This window comes from Lolium rigidum, chromosome 4 (assembly GCF_022539505.1).
Source record: "Lolium rigidum isolate FL_2022 chromosome 4, APGP_CSIRO_Lrig_0.1, whole genome shotgun sequence".
Taxonomy (NCBI): Eukaryota; Viridiplantae; Streptophyta; class Magnoliopsida; order Poales; family Poaceae; genus Lolium; species Lolium rigidum.
In genome coordinates, this window is record NC_061511.1 from 265,286,258 (window position 1) to 265,300,570 (window position 14,313).

Below are 14,313 nucleotides of genomic sequence, written 5' to 3' on the forward strand. Positions count from 1 at the left end.
TAATTCGAGGCACGGGTTCCTTATAGGTGAGAGTCCAGCCATGTTGGTGTGTTTGTGAACCCAACACGATATACCCATGCGGTGTATGCTCGGCCCGTCACAGATGTGTCATGAAGAGCTGAAACGAGAGGCGTGTGTTTGGCAGCTCGTATGGTGGTAGTATGGTGGTAGGTAGACGGTACAAATCGAGTAAGATTTTTTTTCATGGGCTAACAAACAAAGAGAGTACTGGAAAAAAAACCTACTCCGTAGCCGGGCTCCGTGGAAACTGCCGACCAGATCCAAGAAACGCAGAGTGGAAAAGATTACACCGCGAGCTTGACGAGGTCCGCAGCATGCTCCTCTCCCTCCTCCTAGGCGGCATCGCCGGTCTCAACCATGGTCTCCTTGTCTAAATCACCACGGATGCGAAGCCTCGCCGGCGTGCAGGTGACCATGGCAGGCTGCTACAAGGGGAAGTAGAGCACGTCAAGGGTAAGGAGCTCAGTCGTGATTTAGGAAAGGAAGGGGAGAGGATTAGAGGAGCCATTAGAAAAATATCCTTATTATTTGGTAGCTACGGAGTCATACACTCGTATCGATTGGAAAATATGATCGTCTTTTTTTGCCATGCCAGCACTTGTCCACGTGGAAACGACCGAATCGAGTGTGTCTTCCAGTCCAACTTTTGGATTGCTTTAAAACTTGTGCGGTGTAGCAATTCCATGCAAGCGAGGCAACCAAACTACCAAATTTTGGCTCAATGGGTGCGGAAAAGGGGCTTGCGAGCAAGCAATCACCCCCTAAAAGAAACCCTAGCAGATCCCGTAACCATACCAAAGCTGTAAATAAATGTTGGTTTCGATTTTCGTCGAAAAATGGGGACATGTTAGATCCCTAAACACAGGGGCGGAGCTAGGATTTGGGTATAGCCGTATAGGGGGGCCGAGACAAGGGAGAAAAAATGTCAGCGGCCAGGCAAACTACCCAAGAATTTTTTTTCTCATATGAACATCTAGTTCACCCTTGCAGACACGTCACAGATATATGTCTCATATGTAGATAACTTATTACTATCAAAGTTGCATACAAATTATAAAATTATAGATGAAAGTTGCTGAATTTTCTGCTAGCCCATGTAACAAGAGCCTGAACGGCAAGTTATTGCTGATCGGCTAGCAGTTGTTCTAGGCTTTTTTTTGCGGGGAATTCAGAGAGCTTTTATTCAACTAAAGCAGCTCCCGCCGAATCAGCAATGATGCTGATCTTAAGGAAGTCTGGGATACAATCTAGCCAGCTACTAGTTACCATCAAAGTGCAAGCTAGCTTAGCACAGAGGTGGGCAGAATTATTTGCTGATCTAGGTACAAACTGAATTGAAAAGAAACTAAAGTACTCTACTAGCTCTCCAACTTCTTGTAAAATGGGTGCCACGACAGAACGATTGTCACGGCGAGTGTTCCAGAGGCAAACAACCTCCAGGCAGTCGGTCTCCATCACCACCTTCGGATAACCACGTAGTCGTGCAAAAATTACACCGTCACGGAGCGCCAAAGTTTCTGCGATGAGTGGGTCAGTAATGCCCTCATAGGGCTTACTCCAGGCACCAAGGTAACCCGCACGAGATCTTGCAATCCCACCCGCTCCACCTTTGCGAACAGCACTCGACAGCCCTCCATCCGTGTTGATTTTCACTAGATCATCATCAGGAGGTCGCCATCCATGGCCCGGCAAGGTTGCAGCAATCTTCCTCGGAACCTCCGGGACTGCAAGAGCTTCCTTAGCCATTTTCAGAGACTGGATAGGGTCATAGCTACCCTTATCATGTGTCCAACTGTTTCGAGAACCCTAGATCGCCCACATAGTAGTAATCATCTTAGCTCGATCTGTATCCGAAAACATAGAGTCACAGGTAATGTCCCGTGACCAAGTGAGAGGATGAAGTCTTGGGAGAGCAAAATCAAACCATCCTTGTGCTTCAGTCCAAAACCGTTGTGCATGATCACATGTGATCAGCGCATGCATAAGGTCTTCATCTTTGGCGAGGCAGATTTTACATCTGCTCAGCTGAGATATATGTCGATGCTTCAGCGTAGCCTCAACGGGAAGAATGCCACGGAGAACCCTCCACCAGAAGACTCGTACCTTCGGCATCACATTTATATTCAGAGAATAGTCTACATCTGTTTTTCTGTCGATGATGTCTCGGTTATCGTCCCTTCGTCTAGAGCAGCTTGCTCGTTGCGACTCATAAGAGCACGATACGCAGATTTTACAGAATACACACCTGATTTCTCTAGAGACCAAGCACAGGAGTCCTCCCCACCAGCACGCCTAAGAAGGATATTCAGAATGGCATCAGCGTCAGGTGCAATGAAGTTGTTCCTGACCATATCAATTTTCCAGGAGCCAATGTCATGATCAATTAGTCCAGCGACTAAGTTGATAGCTTCTACATCATTCCCATTGCTCAGTTGGATCGATGGCTTCATCATCCGGGTTCCAGGGATCCACCTGTCATTCCATACCGATGTTAGGGAGCCATCCCCAATTCGACTAATAAGCCCTTTGTAAGGGTATTTTACCCTTATCCATTATTTTGGTAACAATGACACCGTGCTAGAGTATTTGGCCTAATATGTTTATAAGGATAATCTCAGGTTTTAGGCAATGAGGTATAAATGGTGTATCAAAGAAACAAGAAGGCTAAAGGAGACCCCCCACTTCAACAACAATCGAAAAGGGGTCTACAGCAGAAATCAGGTCTGCAGCCCGGTCCAACCGGGCCAGCAACCGGCCTGTCCAGCGCGCAGCTCGGTCCACCGGTCGCCAACCGGAGCATCCGGCGCACGACCCGGTCGACCGGTCGCCAACCGGGCTCCTCACAAGAACACAGCAAATCCGGTTGCCGACCGGTCAGCCGGCCTACAGACCGGCGAGTCCGGCGCACGGCCCGGTCAACCGGTCGCCAACCGGAGGAGCCTCTGGACGACGAAAAGAAGCTCCGGTCACTGGTCCGGTCCGACCGGCCTCTGCACCAGGCAGTCCGGTCCCTGGTCCGGTTGAACCGGGTTTGTCGAAGAAAAGCTGAGGTGGCAAGTGGCCAACGGCCATATTTCGAAGAACACTATAAATAGCCCTTCTCCTACCTCTAGACAGTTAGGCACTACACTATAAGCTGTTCTTGAGCTCTCTCTCTCTTACTCCATTGCTAGAAACACCAAAAGCCTCAGATCTCCCTCCTCCTCCACCCAAACTCAAATCCCTCCGGGGAATAGTTAGAGGAGGACCCGATCTACCGTTCTACCAAGCCAAATCTCATCCCCCCTTGTATTCATCGAGAAGCTTGCTTCCTAGGTTTCCGTGGAAACCCTAGGTGGGCAAGAGGAGTCCGGAAGCATCCGGGCTGTGGATTTGCTCCGGGCAAGATTGTGAAGGTTTGGAGGCTGCCTCAAAGTCTACCACAAGTGAGTGAGCTATTCCTTCGTGGGATAGGCTCCGGAGAATAGGGTGAGCCTTCGTGCCGCGGGGAATCCTTCATGGGACCTCCACTCCTCCAAACGTGACGTACCTTGTTGCAAAGCAAGGGAACACGGGAATACATCCTCGTCTCCGCGTGCTATCGGTTATCTCTAAACCGAACTCCTTACTTGTGATTTAACTCGCTCGTGAGAGCCTTCGTGCTTGAGTTAGTTGTATGCTCATATAGGTTGCATCACCTAGTTTGCATTAGGCTCACCTTTATATTCCGCAAAGCCTAATATTGCAAAGAAAGAATTAAAATCAGTAGAAACCTATTCACCCCCTCTAGGTTTACCATCTCTATACTTTCAATTGGTATCGAGCCTGGACTCTTATTAAGGGCTTCACCGCCTTAAGAGTGAGATGGATAAACTCTTCGAGGGTCTAGATGACGACTCTAACCTTTCGGTTAAAGAGATGAAATCTAGATTCTTGGCATATGATGCCGAGAAGAAGAAAAAGGAGGATGAGCTACAAAACCAAATGACAGAAATGACTGCCATGCTTAAGAACCTAACTACGGGTGGAACTCCTAGTGGGGCTTCGGCCTCTAAGGAAACCTACCATGATGTTAACCATGACTATCCCAAAAACACTTCACCCATGCCTCATATAAACCATAGTGGGACCGTTCCCCATTTTGATGGAACTCACTTTCCACATTGGAAATCTGCTATGGAATCTCATATTCGCAGCTGCAGTGTGGAGCTATGGGAGCTCATTGTTCATGGACATCGGGAGCCACATGATCCTACTCGGTTGACCTCCACCGAGTTCTACAACCGTCAACTCAATGCCTCCGCACGTGACAAGATTAGAAGTGGCATCAACCGCAAGCTCCTTGATCAAGTCGATGACATTGTCTCCGCTAAAGAGTTGTGGGATCGGATCGTAGTACTCCAAGAGGGAACCGATTTGATCCAATCAGCTCTTTATGAGACCGCAAAGCAAGAGGCCCACCAGTTCATGATTCGAGATGGAGAATCCGTATCCGATGCCTATGCTAGGCTTGGTGCTCTTAGAGTAAGGGTCAAGGGACTTGGTGCTGAGAAGTACAATGACGGCTTCGAGATGAACGAAGCCTTCATACAATCCAAGGTCATTGCTATGATTGCCGTCAAACAAGAAGACACCAACCTTGCACTCAACTTGCAAATCATGACCAAGAGTACCGATCTCAACTCCGATGATCTAGTCTCCTATGTGGCCGCCAATGAAAGCATGGCCAAAGCCGGAAAGAGGCTCAAGGCAATGAACCGTGTTGATGAAGCCTCACACAACCATGAAGCGTCACACAACCTTGCTCTCAAAGCTAGAGCCGACCATGGAAGCAAAGAAGACTATGAAATTGAAGAAGATGAAGAGATGACTTCAACTAGTGACATTGCTACCGACTTTGCTTTCTTTGCCAAGAAGTACAAGGCGAAGTTCCCAATGCTCCTCAATGACAAGAAGAAGAAGAGAACTTGCTACAATTGTGATGAAGATAACCACTTTGCAAATGAGTGCCCTTATGAGAAAAGGGTAGACAAGCCAAAGTTCATCAAAGGGGTCAAGCCAAGATTGAAGCCGAACCCAATGAACGATCGGTACAAGAAGAACAAGGGAAGAGCTTTTGTTGGGGCCGAGTACTTGTCCGATGAAGAAGAGGAAGATGAGGAGAAGGAGGCCGGAGTGGCCGGTTTAGCCTTCTCTAAGCCCGGGTCACTCTTCACATATGACTACTCCAAAGATTACTCCACGGAGAATGATGTTGGCTCTTCCTTCATGGCAAGAACAACTCAAGATGATGACTCCGATGACTCTCCCTCCTCTCCAATCATTGGCTCTTGTCTTATGGCAAGGGAAACCAAGGTAATGGAACCTCCACCTTCCCTATCTAGTGTTCTTGATGATGAAAACGACGATCAAGAAGAATTAATTGTGCTTAAGGAACTTTATGATGTTAGATGCACCCTTCGTGGTGAAGCTCTTGTCAAATTTGATTTCTTGATGGACTCACTCAAGGAAAAGGATGAGTCCATTGAGGAATTAGAATATCATTTGAATGAGAAGGAACGGAAATTCAATCTCCTAAGACAAGAGCTAAAAACCGAAAGGTGCATATCTCAAGGTCTTAAGCAACAAATTGAAACTTATGAACTTGATAAAGTTAAGGACCTAGAAACTATTGATAGGGCTCAATCTTTGACTCAAGTGCTCCATGCCTCAAAGGAGGAACTTGAAGTTGCTCATGCTTCTCTCACTAGGGATCTTGACCACCTTGAAAGAGCTAACAAGCTTGTTAAGGATGAGCTCAAGAAACTTGGAGAGAACCATGACCTACTCCAAGAAACCTACACAAAAGCACTTGAATCAATGAAGGATCCCATTGTTGTTGAAAAGCATGCTAGTTCCTCTACTTCTTTTACTAGTGAGCATGCTAAGCTTGTTGAGGAACATGTTCGTTTACAAGAGGAACTCTCTTTGCATGTTGAGACCAATGCATATCTTGAATCCTTGGTGACTAAATATGGTCTCAACTATCATCCTAATGAATCTTCTTGTGAGCAAGCATCTATTCTTGAGGAAAATGTTAGGTTAACAAAGGAACTTGCAAAGTTCACCACCCCCAAGAACAAGATGGGATTGGATGACCTCTTGAGTAAGCAAAGGTCAAACAATCAAAAGTTTGGACTTGGATATGTTTCCAAGTCTCACAAGAAGAAGAACTACAACAAGGAGAAACCCGCTCAAGATAGGAACAAGAAGGTCACTAATAATGGCAAAGCCTCAAGGGGCAAAGCCACTAGTGGTGACCGCACGGGGCCAAACGATCACTATGCATTATTTGTTGATTATTATGGTGATGTTTATGCTAACTATGTTGGCCCTACTAATGGCTATGCTTATAGAGAGTACTCAATTTGGGTACCAAAAGATATTGTTGCCATTGCAAAGGAACCCATTAATCAATGGGTTCCTAAATCCTCTACTTGATTTTGTAGGGATATACCTCCGGTGGTCCAAAATGGGTGTTTGATAGTGGATGCACCAATCATATGACCGGAGGAAGAGGTGTGCTTGATCAATTCATTGAGGATATCAACAAGAAGTCAAGCATCACCTTTGGTGACAACTCAAAGGGAAAGGTACTTGGGTATGGCAAGGTGGCAATCTCTAAGGACTTGTGCCTTGAGACGGTCATGCTTGTTGAATACCTTGGTTATAACTTACTTTCTATATATCATCTTGCCGATGCCGGTTACAATTCATATTTTACTAAGTATTATGTGCAAGTCTTTAGGAGTGACAATCTCAAATTGGTCCTTGTTGGATATGTGGAGAACAACCTTTACGTGGTTGACCTCTCGAAAGAGAGCCCCTCTCCCTCCACATGTCTAATGGCAGCCAAGCATGATGAAGGATGGTTGTGGCATCGCCGCCTTGGTCATGTTAACATGAGAAATCTTAAACAACTCCTAAAGGGTGAGCACATTGTTGGACTAACCGGCATTTCTTTTGAGAAAGATCGTGTATGCAGTGCATGTGTAGCCGGAAAACAACTCAAGAAGAAACATCCTATCAAGAGTATTGTCACCACATCTAGACCTTTGGAGCTCCTTCATTTGGATCTCTTTGGGCCATCACATTATGATACTCTTGGTGGAAGCAAGTATGGACTTGTCATTGTTGATGATTACTCAAGATACTCTTGGGTCTTTCTCCTTAAGTCTAAGGATGAGACACATAGAGAGTTCATCACCTTCGCCAAGAAAGCTCAACGTACATATGAATCCGAGATCAAGGCGATTAGGACCGACAATGGCACCGAGTTCAAGAACTATACTATGCAAGAGTTTGTTGATGATGAGGGCATCAAGCATGAGTTTTCGGCGCCATACACCCCTCAACAAAATGGTGTTGTTGAAAGGAAGAACCGGACTATCATTGAGATGGCAAGAACCATGTTGAGTGAATTCAACTCACCCCACAACTTTTGGGGAGAAGCCATCTCTACGGCCGTCCACTACTCCAACCGGCTTTTCCTCCGTCCCCTCCACAACAAAACTCCATACGAGCTTCTTACCGGTAACAAGCCTAATGTCACGTATATTCGTGTCTTTGGATGCAAATGTCTTGTTAAGAACAACAAAGGAAAGCTCGGTAAATTTGAAACTAGAACTATAGAGGGCATATTTGTTGGTTATGCGGAGAACTCTCACGCCTATAGATACTACAACCGGTCCACTGGGACTATTGAAGTATCTTGTGACATGGTGTTCTTGGAGGATAATGGCTCCCAAGTGGAGCAAGTTGTTCCATGTGTTGCAGGTAATGATGATGATCCATCTAGTGCCATCAAGCATATGGGCATTGGACACATTCGGCCCATGGAAATTCATAATGATGATCAAGATGATGGAATAGAAGTATCAAGCACGGCTCAAGTGGAGCCTAGCTCAACTCAAGCCGAACCATCAAGTGCAACTCAAGAACCATCCTCCACTCAAGATGAGTCACATTCCGAAGAACAAGAAGAAAGTCCTCATTCCACGGAGCAAGACCATGATGATGATCAAGAAACATCTTCAACTCATGATCAAGCTCAAGTGATCCCTCATGTTCAAGCACTAGCAAGAGATGAATTTATTGATCATGAAGGAACCATTCGGAAGATCAAGGCCGCTACGAGGGCAAGTGACATGAAAGTAGATCAAGTCCTTGGTAGCATCTCAAGAGGAGTGGTAACTCGTAGACACCATGCATTACTTATCACTTATTGTCAACACCATGCTTTTGTGTCTAGTTTTGAACCACTCAAGGTACATGAAGCCTTGGTTGATCCGGATTGGGTAATTGCTATGCAAGAAGAATTGGAGTGTGATACGTCTCCAACGTATCTATAATTTCTGATGTTCCATGCTTGTTTTATGACAATACCTACATGTTTTGTTCACACTTTATATCATATTTATGCGTTTTCCGGAACTAACCTATTGACAAGATGCCGAAGGGCCAGTTGCTGTTTTCTGCTGTTTTTGGTTTCAGAAATCCTAGTAAGGAAATATTCTCGGAATCGGACGAAAACAGAGAAAACCATCCAGAGCCGCCGCCATCGTGAAAGTCCAATTCGGGGGACAGAACTCTCTGTTCCGGCACCCTGCCGGGACGGGGAATTGCCCCCGGAGCCATCTCCACCGCCGTCTTCACCGCCATCTTCACCGCCATCGCTGCCTCCATGATGAGGAGGGAGTAATCCACCCCCGAGGCTGAGGGCTCCGCTGTAGCTATGTGGTTCATCTCTCTCCCATGTACCTCAAAACAATAATCTCATGAGCTGCTTTACATGATTGAGATTCATATGAGTTTTGTATCACTATTCATCTATGTGCTACTCTAGTGATGTTATTAAAGTATTCTATTCCTCCCTGCACGGTGTAATGGTGACAGTGTGTGCATCCGTGTTAGTACTTGGCGTAGGTTATGATTATGATCTCTTGTAGATTATGAAGTTAACTATTGCTATGATGGTATTGATGTGATCTATGCCTCCTTTCGTAGCGTGAAGGTGACAGTGTGCATGCTACATTAGTACTTGGTTTAGTCGTGTTGATCTTTCATGCACTCTAAGGTTATTTAAATATGAACATTAAATTGTGGAGCTTGTTAACTCAGGCATTGAGGGTTCGTGTAATCCTACGCAATGGTGTTCATCATCCAACAAGAGGGTGTAGAGTATGCATTTATCTATTCTGTTATGTGATCAATGTTGAGAGTGTCCACTAGTGAAAGTAGGATCCCCGGGCCTTGCTTCCAAGCATCGAATCTCCGTTTGTTTATTGTTTTTATCGCGTTACTCATCGCTACGTTACTACTCGCTTGTTTATCGTCCCGGGCAAAGCACTTTTCTCGGTGCCGTTGCTACCGCTTATTCATACCACTCGTATTTCACTATCTCTTCGCCGAACTAGTGCACCTATTAGGTGTGTTGGGGACACAAGAGACTTCTTGCTTTGTGGTTGCGGTGGTTGCATGAGAGGGATATCTTTGACCTCTTCCTCCCCGAGTTCGATAAACCTTGGGTGATCCACTTAAGGGAAACTTGCTGCTGTTCTACAAACCTCTGCTCTTGGAGGCCCAACACTGTCTACAAGAATAGAAGCACCCGTAGACATCAAGCTATTTTCTGGCGCCGTTGCCGGGGAGGAAAGGTAAAAGGCACTCATACTCCGGTCCGAGGTAACTAAGTACTTTTCTGTTGCCGTTGTGTGTGTGCTCGAAGCTATTTCCTTTAGATCCTACAATTGCATCTTTTTGTTTCTTGTTTACACTAGTTATTCCTAATGGAGAACAACACAATGAGAGATCTTTATGAACTTTATCTTGAATTAGGACATGATGTGTTTGAAGAGAAAATTAAAAAACCCATGGAACTTATGCATGCTAATGGGAATGTTATTAGTATGAATGCTTTGAACACCATTGTTGCTAATGCTATGGAAGAATTTAAGCTTGGGGAGGTCAGTTTTGATGAAAATGATCTCTTTAGCCCTCCGGGTATTGAGGAGAAAGTTTATGTTGATTATGATATGCCTCCTATTTATGATGATTATAATGATAGTAGTCTTTTAGTACCGCCTGTTATGGAGGATAAATTTGATTATGATTACAATATGCCTCCTATATTTGATGATGAGAATAATAATGATAGCTACTTTGTTGAATTTGCTCCCACTACAACTAATAAAATTGATTATGCCTATGTGGAGAGTAATAATTTTATGCATGAGACTCATGATAAGAATGCCTTATGTGATAGTTATATTGTTGAGTTTGCTCATGTTGCTACTGGAAATTATTATGAGAGAGGAAAATATGGTTGTAGAAGTTTTCATGTTACTAAAACACCTCTCTATATGCTTAAAATCTTGAAGTTGAGCTTGTCTAGTTTTTCTATGCTTGTTGCATTATGCTTCTTGAATTTGTTTATTTACAAGATTCCTTTGCATAGGAAGTATGTTAGACTTAAATGTGTTTTGAATTTGCCTCTTGATGCTCTCTTTTGCTTCAACTACTATTTCTTGCGAGTGCATCATTAAAACTGCTGAGCCCATCTTAATGGCTATAAAGAAAGAACTTCTTGGGAGATAACCCATGTGTTATTTTGCTACAGTACTTTGTTTTATATTTGTGTCTTGGAAGTTGTTTACTACTGTATCAAACTCTCCTTATCTTAGTTTAGTGTTTTGTTGTGCCAAGTAAAGTCGTTGATAGTAAGGTTCATACTAGATTTGGATTACTGCACAGAAACAGATTTCTTTGCTGTCACGAATCTGGGCAAAATTCTCTGTAGGTAACTCAGAAAATTATGCCAATTTACGTGAGTGATCCTCAGATATGTACGCAACTTTAATCCAATTTGATCATTTTCATTTGAGCAAGTCTGGTGCCCTTTTAAAATTCGTCTTTACGGACTGTTCTGTTTTGACAGATTCTGCATTTTATTTCGCATTGCCTCTTTTGCTATGTGGGATGGATTTCTTTGCTCCATTAACTTCCAGTAGCTTTGGGCAATGTCCATAAGTGTTAAGAATGATTGTGTCACCTCTGAACATGTGAGTTTTTGATTATGCACTAACCCTCTAATGAGTTTGTTTCGAGTTTGGTGTGGAGGAAGTTTTCAAGGGTCAAGAGAGGAGGATGATATATTATGATCAAGAAGAGTGAAAAGTCTAAGCTGGGGGATGCCCCGGTGGTTCATCCCTGCATATTTCAAGAAGACTCAAGCATCTAAGATTGGGGATGCCCAAGGCATCCCCTTCTTTATCGACAACTTATCAGGTTTCTTTTCTTGAAACTATATTTTTATTCGGTCACATCTTATGTACTTTACTTGGAGCGTCTGTGTGCTTTTGTTTGTGTTTTTGTTTGAATAAATGCTTGTGTGGGAGAGAGACACGCTCCGCTGGTTCATATGAACACATGTGTTCTTAGCTTTTAATTTTCATGGCGAAGGTTGAAATCGCTTCGTTAATTATTATATGGTTGGAAACGGAAAATGCTACATGTAGTAATTGGTAGAATGTCTTGGATAATTTGATACTTGGCAATTGTTGTGCTCATGTTTAAGCTCTTGCATCATATACTTTGCACCTATTAGTGAAGAATACATAGAGCATGCTAAAATTTGGTTTGCATAATTGGTCTCTCTAAGGTCTAGATAATTTCTAGTAAGGTGTTTGAACAACAAGGAAGACAATGTATAGTCTTATAATGCTTGTAATATATCTTTTATGTAAGTTTTGCTGTACTAGTTCATACTTGTGTTTGCCTCAAACAACCTTGCTAGCCTAAACCTTGTATCGAGAGGGAATACTTCTCATGCATCCAAAATACTTGAGCCAACCACTATGCCATTTGTGTCCACCATACCTACCTACTACATGGTATTTCTCCGCCATTCCAAAGTAAATTGCTTGAGTGCTACCTTTAAACAATTCAAAATTTATCACCTCTGATTTGTGTCAATGTTTTATAGCTCACGAGGAAGTATGTGGTGTTTATCTTTCAATCTTGTTGGGCAACTTTCACCAATGGACTAGTGGCTTCATCCACTTATCCAATAATTTTGCAAAAAAGAGCTGGCAATGGGATTCCCAGTCCCAAATTAATTAACAAAAATAGACACTCCTCCATGGTATGTGATTGTTGGACGGCACCCAAAGGATTCGGTTAGCCATGGCTTGAGAAAGCAAAGGTGGGGAGGAGTGTCATCATAATAAAACTAAAATAAAAAGGCACTCCTTCATTGTATGAGATTGTTGGAAGGCACCCGAGGATTCGGTTAGCCATGGTTTGTGAAAGAAAGGTTGGAAGGAGTGTCACACAAAAATAAAATAAAATGGGAGCCGCTCTTTGAAGGTTTGTCTGGCAAGGGGGTTAGAGTACCCGCTACCATTCGTTGACAACAACATACACCTCTCAAAACTTTATTTTTATGCTCTCTTTATGTTTTCAAAATCAAAGCTCTAGCACAAATATAGCAATCGATGCTTTCCTCTTTGAAGGACCATTCTTTTACTTTTATGTTGAGTCAGTTCACCTATCTCTCTCCACCTCAAGAAGCAAACACTTGTGTGAACTGTGCATTGATTCCTACATACTTGCATATTGCATTTGTTATATTACTTTGTGTTGACAATTATCCATGAGATATACATGTTGAAGTTGAAAGCAACTGCTGAAACTTTATCTTCCTTTATGTTGCTTCAATACCTTTACTTCGAATTTATTGCTTTATGAGTAACTCTTATGCAAGTCTTATTGATGCTTGTCTTGAAAGTATTATTCATGAAAAGTCTTTGCTATATGATTCAATTGTTTACTCATTGCATTAACATTTCTTTGAATCGCTGCATTCATCTCATATGCTTTACAATAGTATGATCAAGATTATGTTGGTAGCATGTCACTTCAGAAATTATCTTGTATGGTTTACCTACTCGAGGACGAGTAGGAACTAAGCTTGGGGATGCTGATACGTCTCCAACGTATCTATAATTTCTGATGTTCCATGCTTGTTTTATGACAATACCTACATGTTTTGTTCACACTTTATATCATATTTATGCGTTTTCCGGAACTAACCTATTGACAAGATGCCGAAGGGCCAGTTGCTGTTTTCTGCTGTTTTTGGTTTCAGAAATCCTAGTAAGGAAATATTCTTGGAATCGGACGAAAACAGAGAAAACCATCCAGAGCCGCCGCCATCGCGAAAGTCCAATTCGGGGGACAGAACTCTCTGTTCCGGCACCCTGCCGGGACGGGGAATTGCCCCCGGAGCCATCTCCACCGCCGTCTTCACCGCCATCTTCACCGCCATCGCTGCCTCCATGATGAGGAGGGAGTAATCCACCCCCAAGGCTGAGGGCTCCGCTGTAGCTATGTGGTTCATCTCTCTCCCATGTACCTCAATACAATAATCTCATGAGCTGCTTTACATGATTGAGATTCATATGAGTTTTGTATCACTATTCATCTATGTGCTACTCTAGTGATGTTATTAAAGTATTCTATTCCTCCTGCACGGTGTAATGGTGACAGTGTGTGCATCCGTGTTAGTACTTGGCGTAGGTTATGATTATGATCTCTTGTAGATTATGAAGTTAACTATTGCTATGATGGTATTGATGTGATCTATGCCTCCTTTCGTAGCGTGAAGGTGACAGTGTGCATGCTACATTAGTACTTGGTTTAGTCGTGTTGATCTTTCATGCACTCTAAGGTTATTTAAATATGAACATTAAATTGTGGAGCTTGTTAACTCAGGCATTGAGGGTTCGTGTAATCCTACGCAATGGTATTCATCATCCAACAAGAGGGTGTAGAGTATGCATTTATCTATTCTGTTATGTGATCAATGTTGAGAGTGTCCACTAGTGAAAGTAGGATCCCTGGGCCTTGCTTCCAAGCATCGAATCTCCGTTTGTTTACTCGTTTTATCGCGTTACTACTGCTGCGTTACTACTGCTTGTTTACTCGTCCCGGGTAAAGCACTTTTCTCGGTGCCGTTGCTACCGCTTATTCATACCACCTGTATTTCACTATCTCTTCGCCGAACTAGTGCACCTATTAGGTGTGTTGGGGACACAAGAGACTTCTTGCTTTGTGGTTGCGGTGGTTGCATGAGAGGGATATCTTTGACCTCTTCCTCCCTGAGTTCGATAAACCTTGGGTGGTCCACTTAAGGGAAACTTGCTGCCGTTCTACAAACCTCTCGCTCTTGGAGGCCCAACACTGTCTACAAGAATAGAAGCACCCGTAGACATC